Source organism: Schistocerca gregaria, chromosome 8 (genome assembly GCF_023897955.1).
Source record: "Schistocerca gregaria isolate iqSchGreg1 chromosome 8, iqSchGreg1.2, whole genome shotgun sequence".
NCBI classification, from domain to species: Eukaryota; Metazoa; Arthropoda; class Insecta; order Orthoptera; family Acrididae; genus Schistocerca; species Schistocerca gregaria.
In genome coordinates, this window is record NC_064927.1 from 368,719,860 (window position 1) to 368,729,196 (window position 9,337).

At 45.0% G+C, this 9,337-nt stretch overlaps 1 non-coding gene across 1 annotated transcript; it reads right to left on the reverse strand.

Annotated features, from left to right (window-relative positions):
• Positions 1-8,936: 8,936 nt before the first annotated feature.
• Positions 8,937-9,010, reverse strand: Trnat-ugu (transfer RNA threonine (anticodon UGU)). The gene has a single exon. It is a non-coding gene; the product is annotated as a tRNA-Thr (tRNA).
• Positions 9,011-9,337: the final 327 nt, after the last annotated feature.

Here is a 9,337-nt window from a genome sequence, read left to right on the forward strand (position 1 = left end):
AGGAAGTCAAGAAACACGGCATCTACATGGGAACCCGTGTCTATGGCCCTCTGAGTCTCGTGGACGAACAGCGCGAACTGGGTTTCACACGACCGTCTTTTTCTAAACCCGTGCTGATTCCTACAGAGTAGATTTTTAGTCTCCAGAAGAGTCATAATACTGTAACATAATACGTGTTGCACATAGTTCGTCCAACAGTCAAGTAACAAAACTTCAAATACACTCCTGGAAACTGAAATAAGAACACCGTGAATTCATTGTCCCAGGAAGGGGAAACTTTATTGACACATTCCTGGGGTCAGATACATCACATGATCACACTGACAGAACCACAGGCACATACACACAGGCAACAGAGCATGCACAATGTCGGCACTAGAACAGTGTATATCCACCTTTCGCAGCAATGCACGCTGCTATTCTCCGAAGGAGACGATCGTAGAGATGCTGGATGTAGTCCTGTGGAACGGCTTGCCATGCTATTTCCACCTGGCGCCTCAGTTGGACCACCGTTCGTGCTGGACGTGCAGAAAGCGTGAGACGACGCTTCATTCAGTCCCAAACATGCTCAATGGGGGACAGATCCGGAGATCTTGCTGGCCAGGGTAGTTGACTTACACCTTCTAGAGCACGTTGGGTGGCACGGAATACATGCGGACGTGCATTGTCCTGTTGGAACAGCAAGTTCCCTTGCCGGTCTAGGAATGGTAGAACGATGGGTTCGATGACGGTTTGGATGTACCGTGCACTATTCAGTGTCCCCTCGACGATCACCAGAGGTGTACGGCCAGTGTAGGAGATCGCTCCCCACACCATGATGCCAGGTGTTGGCCCTGTGTGCCTCGGTCGTATGCAGTCCTGATTGTGGCGCTCACCTGCACGGCGCCAAACACGTATACGACCATCATTGGCACCAAGGCAGAAGCGACTCTCATCGCTGAAGACGACACGTCTCCATTCGTCCCTCCATTCACGCCTGTCGCGACACCACTGGAGGCGGGCTGCACGATGTTGGGGCGTGAGCGGAAGACGGCCTAACGGTGTGCGGGACCGTAGCCCAGCTTCATGGAGACGGTTGCGAATGATCCTCGCCGATACCCCAGGAGCAACAGTGTCCCTAATTTGCTGGGAAGTGGCGGTGCGGTCCCCTACGGCACTGCGTAGGATCCTACGGTCTTGGCGTGCATCCGTGCGTCGCTGCGGTCCGGTCCCAGGTCGACGGGCACGTGCACCTTCCGCCGACCACTGGCGACAACATCGATGTACTGTGGAGACCTCACGCCCCACGTGTTGAGCAATTCGGCGGTACGTCCACCCGGCCTCCCGCATGCCCACTATACGCCCTCGCTCAAAGTCCGTCAACTGCACATACGGTTCACGTCCACACTGTCGCGGGATGCTACCAGTGTTAAAGACTGCGATGGAGCTCCGTATGCCACGGCAAACTGGCTGACACTGACGGTGGCGGTGCACAAATGCTGCGCAGCTAGCGCCATTCGACGGCCAACACCGCGGTTCCTGGTGTGTCCGCTGTGCCGTGCGTATGATCATTGCTTGTACAGCCCTCTCGCAGTGTCCGGAGCAAGTATGGTGGGTCTGACACACCGGTGTCAATGTGTTCTTTTTTCCATTTCCAGGAGTGTAGATCGACTGACGGAACAAGGTAACGAATTTGCGTTTTGGAGGTTTTTAAGATCCAATAGAACATTTGGTAGAAACAGAACCTTTATAGGATCACTTTATTGTCCGTCCATCTGTCCGACGGTTAAGAACCGTTTTTCTCACACCTTAACCTCCAAATGTCAGATCTCTACCGTAAAACGTGCTAATTTCGGCCATGTGTGTAATTTCAGCCAGTAGGCTTAATTTATTATTCGGAAGATGTAATGTGTAGTGGATACAAACTTCTGACATTTTCACTTTTTCCTTTGTCTCTGCGCGCGAACACTGCCGTTCAGTGATCGCTGATCTCCAGTCAGCGCTGAATAACGCAGTGATAAAGTGTGATATACTTTTGCATTGCTGTAACCTGATGTCGTAAAACACTACCTCTTTAACGGAACTTTTGTGAAAGTATCTCTTGCTATACATACACAAAAAGTGTACTTAAACAATTATTAGTGGTTGGTCGAGTTTTAAGATCGCCATTGTGAACTTCCGGGGTTATTTCGGCCATGCTGAAAGTATGTAACAAAGCAGGAGGGTGCGCCAATAGTAATTACAACAGATTGATTTATAGAATACATTAGAAGAAACTCCAAAAGGGAAAATATCATTACGCCAGGCCTCCGAAATTTGTCTGTAGATTGAACAACCCAACAGAACAAAATGAAAGAAATTCACACGCGAAGAATCGGACGTCTTTGCGTCCTTTCTGTGGATGTCTGTTAATTTACAAGTAACTATTATTACTTAGAAATTTATATTCTGAAATGCTTCAATTTCGTGAGACAGCTTTTCCAGAAAAGTCAGTTTGGACATAGATTGAAGAATCGTACTGCAGTGTAAACGCATTCACATTGTTACGTTGTAACGTTTGCAGTTAGTGAACCGAAAGTCTTACAAAAAATATATATATTTAAATTATAGGCTATGATATTGTTCCAATTTACTCTTACATACATATTAAATTATTTGTGTATTTAATTTCCTAATGCAGCACTTAGTCCAAGACAATTAGAAGAAGTTACGGTGATGTTAACGCAGGGGGGGAGGGGGGAGTGGAAATTGGTGTTTGTGTAATATCTCGTTGTTGGCCGAACTTACCCCGTTTCGCCCACTACTAAAAATTTACAAATACATCCTGAGAGTTGTCTTTCCACATGATGTGCGTAATAGGGCCTATACCATAGAAAATGGTGTCTAATTTAATCATAGCATGTAATTCTCATCTTCACATTAAAATTCATTAAAAAAACCTTAAAAAGTGGCCTAAGTTACCACATTTTATGGTACCTAACGTTTGTTATCAACCAAAATCAAGATATAGTTTGTGTTACGTGCTGTCGTCCAGATAACGTACGTAAGGTTACGTATCAAGCAATACTTGACCTATGGAGCACAGGAAGGGCATAGCCGTAATCGACTATTGTGAAAGTTCCCGTGGGGAAGTCGGTAGACCGTTATTTTGCCGTACCATTTCTTATTTTTATTTTTTTTTACCGAAATGCGCTTTAAACTATTACAAGGGACATGTTTCAGATATGTACAAGGTCTGTTTCGAGTTTATAGTAATGTTCTTCTGGCAGTCCGAATTCGCTTCCTTATTGGAAAGTAACAGACCTATAGAATACACTTATAGTTTCACAAAATAAACAATCGAACAGAAGAATAAAGAAACCACGGAGGTGAAACTCATAGCGACTTCCGGTAATACGACCCTGGTTCGTTGCTATGGCCCTTTGTGCGCTGAAAGTTTATCAATCCATCATCTCGCTCGCTTGTTGGATAATTTGAATCTTCCACACCCGTTTTCGTTTCGTAATTAGCAAAATCTCGTTTCATCAATTCGTGCTTTTGATTACAATCTCTCGTGTATACTGCACTCTTTGACTTGCATTGTGAATATGTTGCTCGTATTATGACTGTTTTCCGCTTCCATTCGTAGTACATCTACATCTACATTTATACTCTGCAAGCCACCCAACGGTGTGTGGTGGAGGGCACTTTAATGCCACTGTCATTACCTCCCTTTCTTCTGTTCCACTCGCGTATGGTTCGCGGGAACAACGACTGCCAGAAAGCCTCCGTGCGCGCTCGAATCTCTCTAATTTTACATTCGTGATCTCCTCAGGAGGTATAAGTAGGGGGAAGCAATGTATTCGATACCTCATCCAGTACTGGATGTGATAAATGTTTCCACGCTTGTTTCTGTTTCATATAAAACAGACGCTGCTTCCGTTGCATGGTGTTCCGTGGACTTAAGAGTATTTTTTTACTATTTATGAATCTTCGTGTGAACTGTTAGATGTAAATGCGTTGTAAGTACGTTGTTTCTGTACTACTTTGTTTTTGTTTGCATCCATTTTCCGTACTTTCTCGCAGTTAATGGAGAACTCCATGTTAGCAGCTTTTGATAGTATTGATATTCAGCTTTACTACATCTTGCCACGGAATGAGTACGCAACTTTGCATTGAATGGCGTTGCTTCTTGCCATGAGTGCCTTGCATTTCACAGTTACTTGCCGAGTGTGGCTGTAGACGAAGATGAGTATGCTTTGTAGTCTTTGTGTCTAGAGCATTCTTCCTTCCAAATACTAAAAATGCGACGCTTGTTATGCAGGTATTGTCACACGTTATTAGCATGTACATACAAACAGTACATTTTAGCAGAAGGCAATGAAAATTAAATGCGAGAGTACAAAAAACAGATGGGAACAAAAATAACGTACAATACGAGCAACATACTTACAAAGCATTTAAATTGTGATGGCTGGGTGTTGTGTGATATCCTTAGGTTAGTTAGGTTTAAGTAGTTCTAAGTGCTAGGGGACTGATGACCACAGATGTTAAGTCCCATAGTGCTCAGAGCCATTTGAGGTCATCAGTCTCCTAGAACTTAGAAATACTTAAACCTAACTAACCTAAGGACATCACACACATCCATGCCCGAGGCCCGAGGATTCGAACCTGCGACAGTAGAGGTCGCGCGGTTCCGGACTGAGCGCCTAGAACCGCTCGGCCACAGCGGCCGGCTTCACACACGAATTTGCAAGCAGTACAAATGGACACTAGTGCACAGAATAGCATGTGGCGAAACCAGCTTCTGTCTCATATGAAACAAAAACAAATATGGTATCACTTACCCCGTCCAATATTAGGGGTGAGCCCAAAATTAAGCAAAATTTTCAGTTCAATCCAAAGATTGCAATCACACAAGAAAGTCGTAATCACCTACGTCATTTCCACTTGATAACAGCCACAGAGATCGAAATCGTAAAAATACTTTACCATCGTACTACCTGACCCACCCATAAGTTATAAATGATGAATATTATCAACTAGTACCCTTATTTCTGAAAGCGAGAAAATAGATTATCGCGCCATATTTTACCCAGTTCGAAGTTCACTGCCAGGCCACTTGTAGCGCTACTGTCGGTCGCTGTTCCGTATTGTAACATGGGCCATGCACTTCTGATTTTTTGGTGTTCTTTGATAGAAGCAACAGTAGCACACTTTCGGAAATGTTAATAGTAATAATACTAGTAATTCTTCTCATTGTTATTATATTAATATTACTGTTGACACTTCCACACATGCGGTGCAATTGTTACTTTATTCTTCTCTTCCAATTATTTTGTTTATTCTGTGAAACTACAAATGTACTATAAACACTAAAGATGAAAAAACTGGTACACCTGGCTAACATCGTGTAGGGCCCCCGCGAGCACGCAGAAGTGCCGCAATACGATGTGGCATGGTCTCGACTAATGCCTGAAGTGGTTCTGGAGGGAATTGAAACTATGAATCGCGAAGGGCTGTCCATAAATCCGTAAGAGAACGAGGTGTTGGAAATCTCTTCTAAACAGCACGTTGCGAGGCATTCCGAGTTGGATGGACAACGGAAGTGTTTAAACTCAGGAGAGTGTTCCTGGAGCCACTCCGTTGCAATTCTGGACGTGTGAGGTGTCGCATTGTTCTGCTGGAATTGCCCACGTCCGTTGGAATGCACAATAGATTCAGGTTATCAGACAGGATGCTTACGTACTATCATCCGTCAGAGTAGTATCTGGGCGCATCAGGGTCACTTATCACTCCAACTGGGCACGCCCCACACCGTTACAGAACCTCCACCAGATTCAACAGTCCCCTGCTGACATGCAGGGCCCATGGACTCATGAGGTTGTCTCCATATCCGTACACGCGCATCCGCCCGATGCAATTTGAAACGAGACTCGTCCGACCAGGCAACATGTTTCCAGTCATCAGCAGCCCAATGGCGGTGTTGACGAGACCAAGCGAGGCGTAAATCTTTGTGTCGTGCAGACATCAAGGGTACACGAGTGCGCCTTCGGCTCCGAAAGCCCATATCGATTGTTTCGTTGAATGGTTCGCACGCTGACAATTGTTGATGGCCCAGCACTGAAATCGGCAGCGATTTGCGTGAAAGTTGCACTTCTGTCGCGGTGAAAGATTCTCTTCCGTTGTCGTTGGTCCCGTTCTTGCAGGATCTATTCCCGGCCGCAGCGATGTCGGAGATTTGATGTTCACGGTATACTCTGAAATGGTCTTACGGAAAAGTTCCCACCACATCGCTAGCTCGGAGATGCTGTGTCCCGTCGCTCGTGCGCCGACTATAATACTATGTTCAAACTTACTTGAATCTTTATAATCTGCCATTGTAGCAACAGTAACCTATCTAACTACTGCGCCAGACACTTGTATTATATAGGCATTGCCGACCGCATCGCCGTATTCTGTCTGTTTACATACTTGTGAATTTGAATACGCATGCTTATACCCGTTACTTTGGCGCTTCAGTGTATATCGGAGTTTTCCTTGATACCCTCTCCATACACAAAGTTATGGAGCGAAGTGACGGTCCGGGTATCAGAGACGGTAGAGGCATCAAGTTTAAATTATGTCAGATACAAAGATCTACGGTCCGTCTGCGATGTAAAAACATGTAAGCTTCTAAGGCAATCCAGTCAAGATACGGCCATTTAAATCACATATTTCGTATTTCAGTTTCGTCTTCAAATGCTGAAGACATTATCAGAGACTATAACGACTCAAAATAGTTACAGTCCCTAACATGTCGGCTTGATGAGGTTGTCTGATATTGGAACTGCTCTGAGTCGTGGCAGCCTCTGATGATGTCCCAAGGGTTGGAAGGCGAAATGTTAGTCAGAGAAGTATGCTTTGGTCCACTGTATACTGCTCATAAAACAAAAAGCACAAAAAATGTAAAAAAATTGTTTGGCTTTAAAAATGTAATTCTAGACTCAAATTTATAGTGCATATTCATTTAAAAATGTTTAACTCTTACGTGCTCCTTAGAGCATGATTCGAGGCATCGATTCTTTTTTGTAATTAGATTCGAATTCCGACTCAGCGTCGTTGGCGAATCATCATTTAAGTAAAGTATCCATAAAACCTATTTTTGGTCTATGAGCCGTCCGTAATCTGTTTTAGCAATCTTCAGTCACTTTCATAAATTTTATATGGGACAACACTGGAACAGTGAGGTCTGACTGGTAAAATGTTGAATATTTTATCTTACGGATACATTAATGATTTTTATGTTATGTCTGTGTGTGTCTGACGATAAACAATATACGTTTTGCCAGAGGGATTTCGAATGACTTTATTGAGGAGTCTTCAGCGGCATGAAATACATTTTCACTTCAATGCAGCACATTTAATCTACATATTGCGCCATTGTACTGTTGGTCGACCCTTGACACTTTCTTTCTCAGTGTATTTTTTTTTTTACGACTCATGCTGTTCTACATCCGTTCTTGCTGTCCTCTTCTGACAACACCATTAAGAATCCGTGCCATGTCAGCACACTCTCTCTCTCTCTCTCTCTCTCTCTCTCTCTCTCGCACACACACACACACACACACACACACACACACACACACACACAAAATATATTAATTCACCTAATACACACGTACTTTCGTATTCCAGTTTCGTTCCACAATACCCTGACGGGATGATACATTTATGCATTCCTATATCCGTACTCCGAAACCCACCTTTCTTTCTGTGGCGGAGTGTACTTTGATATCACCACCTTTTCTATTCCATTCGCGAGCGGTGCTTATGAAGAGAGATTCGATAAACTAGCGTATGTGCTTCCTTTTCAATAATTTTCCCGTCCTGGTCACTTCGAGAGACGTATGTAGGGGGAAGTAATACGTTGCTCATCTCTTCTTGGGACGATCCCTCACGGAAATCAGCAGTAAACTTCTCAGAGATGCGCAGAGCCCCTATTGTAGTGTGTGCCACTGGAGCTGGATAACTCTCCCAAGCTTACTGAACTATCAAGAGACGAAAAGTGCCGCCCTTTATTGGATCTTGTGTATCCCTTGTGTTAATCCTTCCAGGTACTTACGAGTAATGCTCAAGCATATGTCTTACATGAGTGTGACAAATCTTTCGTGGATAATTAATATCTCCTGGCGATTCTTCCAATGAGACAATAAGTCGGTCGATGTTTTTCTCCGTCAAATAACCAGTTGCGCCGGCCGAAGTGGCCGAGCGGTTCTAAGCGCTAGTCTGGAACCGCGTCACCGTTACGGTCGCAGGTTCGAATCCTGCCTCGGCCATGGATGTGTGTGATGTCTTTAGGTTAGTTAGGTTTAAGTATTTCTAAGTCCTAGGGGACTGATAACCTCAGCTGTTAAGTCCCATAGTGCTCAGAGCCATTTGAACCACTCCTGATTAATGAGGAGTTGACCACTAGAGATCACGATTTTGGGGGGGGGGGGGGGGGGGGGGAGACCCGCCAGTATAAAAGAAAGTGCGGAGAGTTGTGTAGTCAGTAGAGAAACAGTGACAGGAGGAGAGCTAAGTGACCTCGAACGTGGACTAGTCATTGAGTGTCACCTGAGTAACAAACACTCAGGGGCATTACAGCCCTTCTCAAGCTTGCCAAATCGACATTTGAAGGAGAAATTCGAAGGAACAACCACATCTAAACTAAGGTCAGCCAGGTATCGTGTACTGAGGGACAGGGACCGTCGAGCACTGCGGACTGCGGTTGTGAAAAATAGAGTGAAACCCGCGGAAGGAATCCCTTGTGTGTTCGAAAGCGCTACCAGCAGTCGATCTAGCATACTTTATAAGCGCTGGGAGTTAAAAAGAACTGGATAGAATGGTCGAGCAGCTCCTCGTCAGCCATACATTTCTGGGAAATGATAATTAAGTCAACTCCTTATGCTGTCGACAGGCGTTGATATACATCAGCGGACACAGTTGAAAATGTGTGCCCCGACCGGGACTCGAACCCGGGACCTCCTGCTTACATGGCAGACGCTCTATCCGTCTGAGCCACAAGGGCGCAGAGGATAGTGCGACTGCAGGGATTTATCCGCTCCCCGTGAGACCCACATTCCCAACTTATTACGACATTCGTAGTGCCCCTGCCCATTACACTCATTACGCGGCAGACAGTCTTACCAAGACCCGTAAGAGTTTGGCAATACGTGTTCATTCGCACAGAAGGGGGTCAATGGCCGTCCGAAATAACAGATACCATCTTGATATAGTTAAGGCTAACCGGCCACTGACCTCCTCCTCCTGTGCGAATGCACACGTATTGCCAAACTCTTACGAGACTCGGTAACATTTTCTGCCGCGTAATGAGTGTAATGGGCAGGCGCAATAC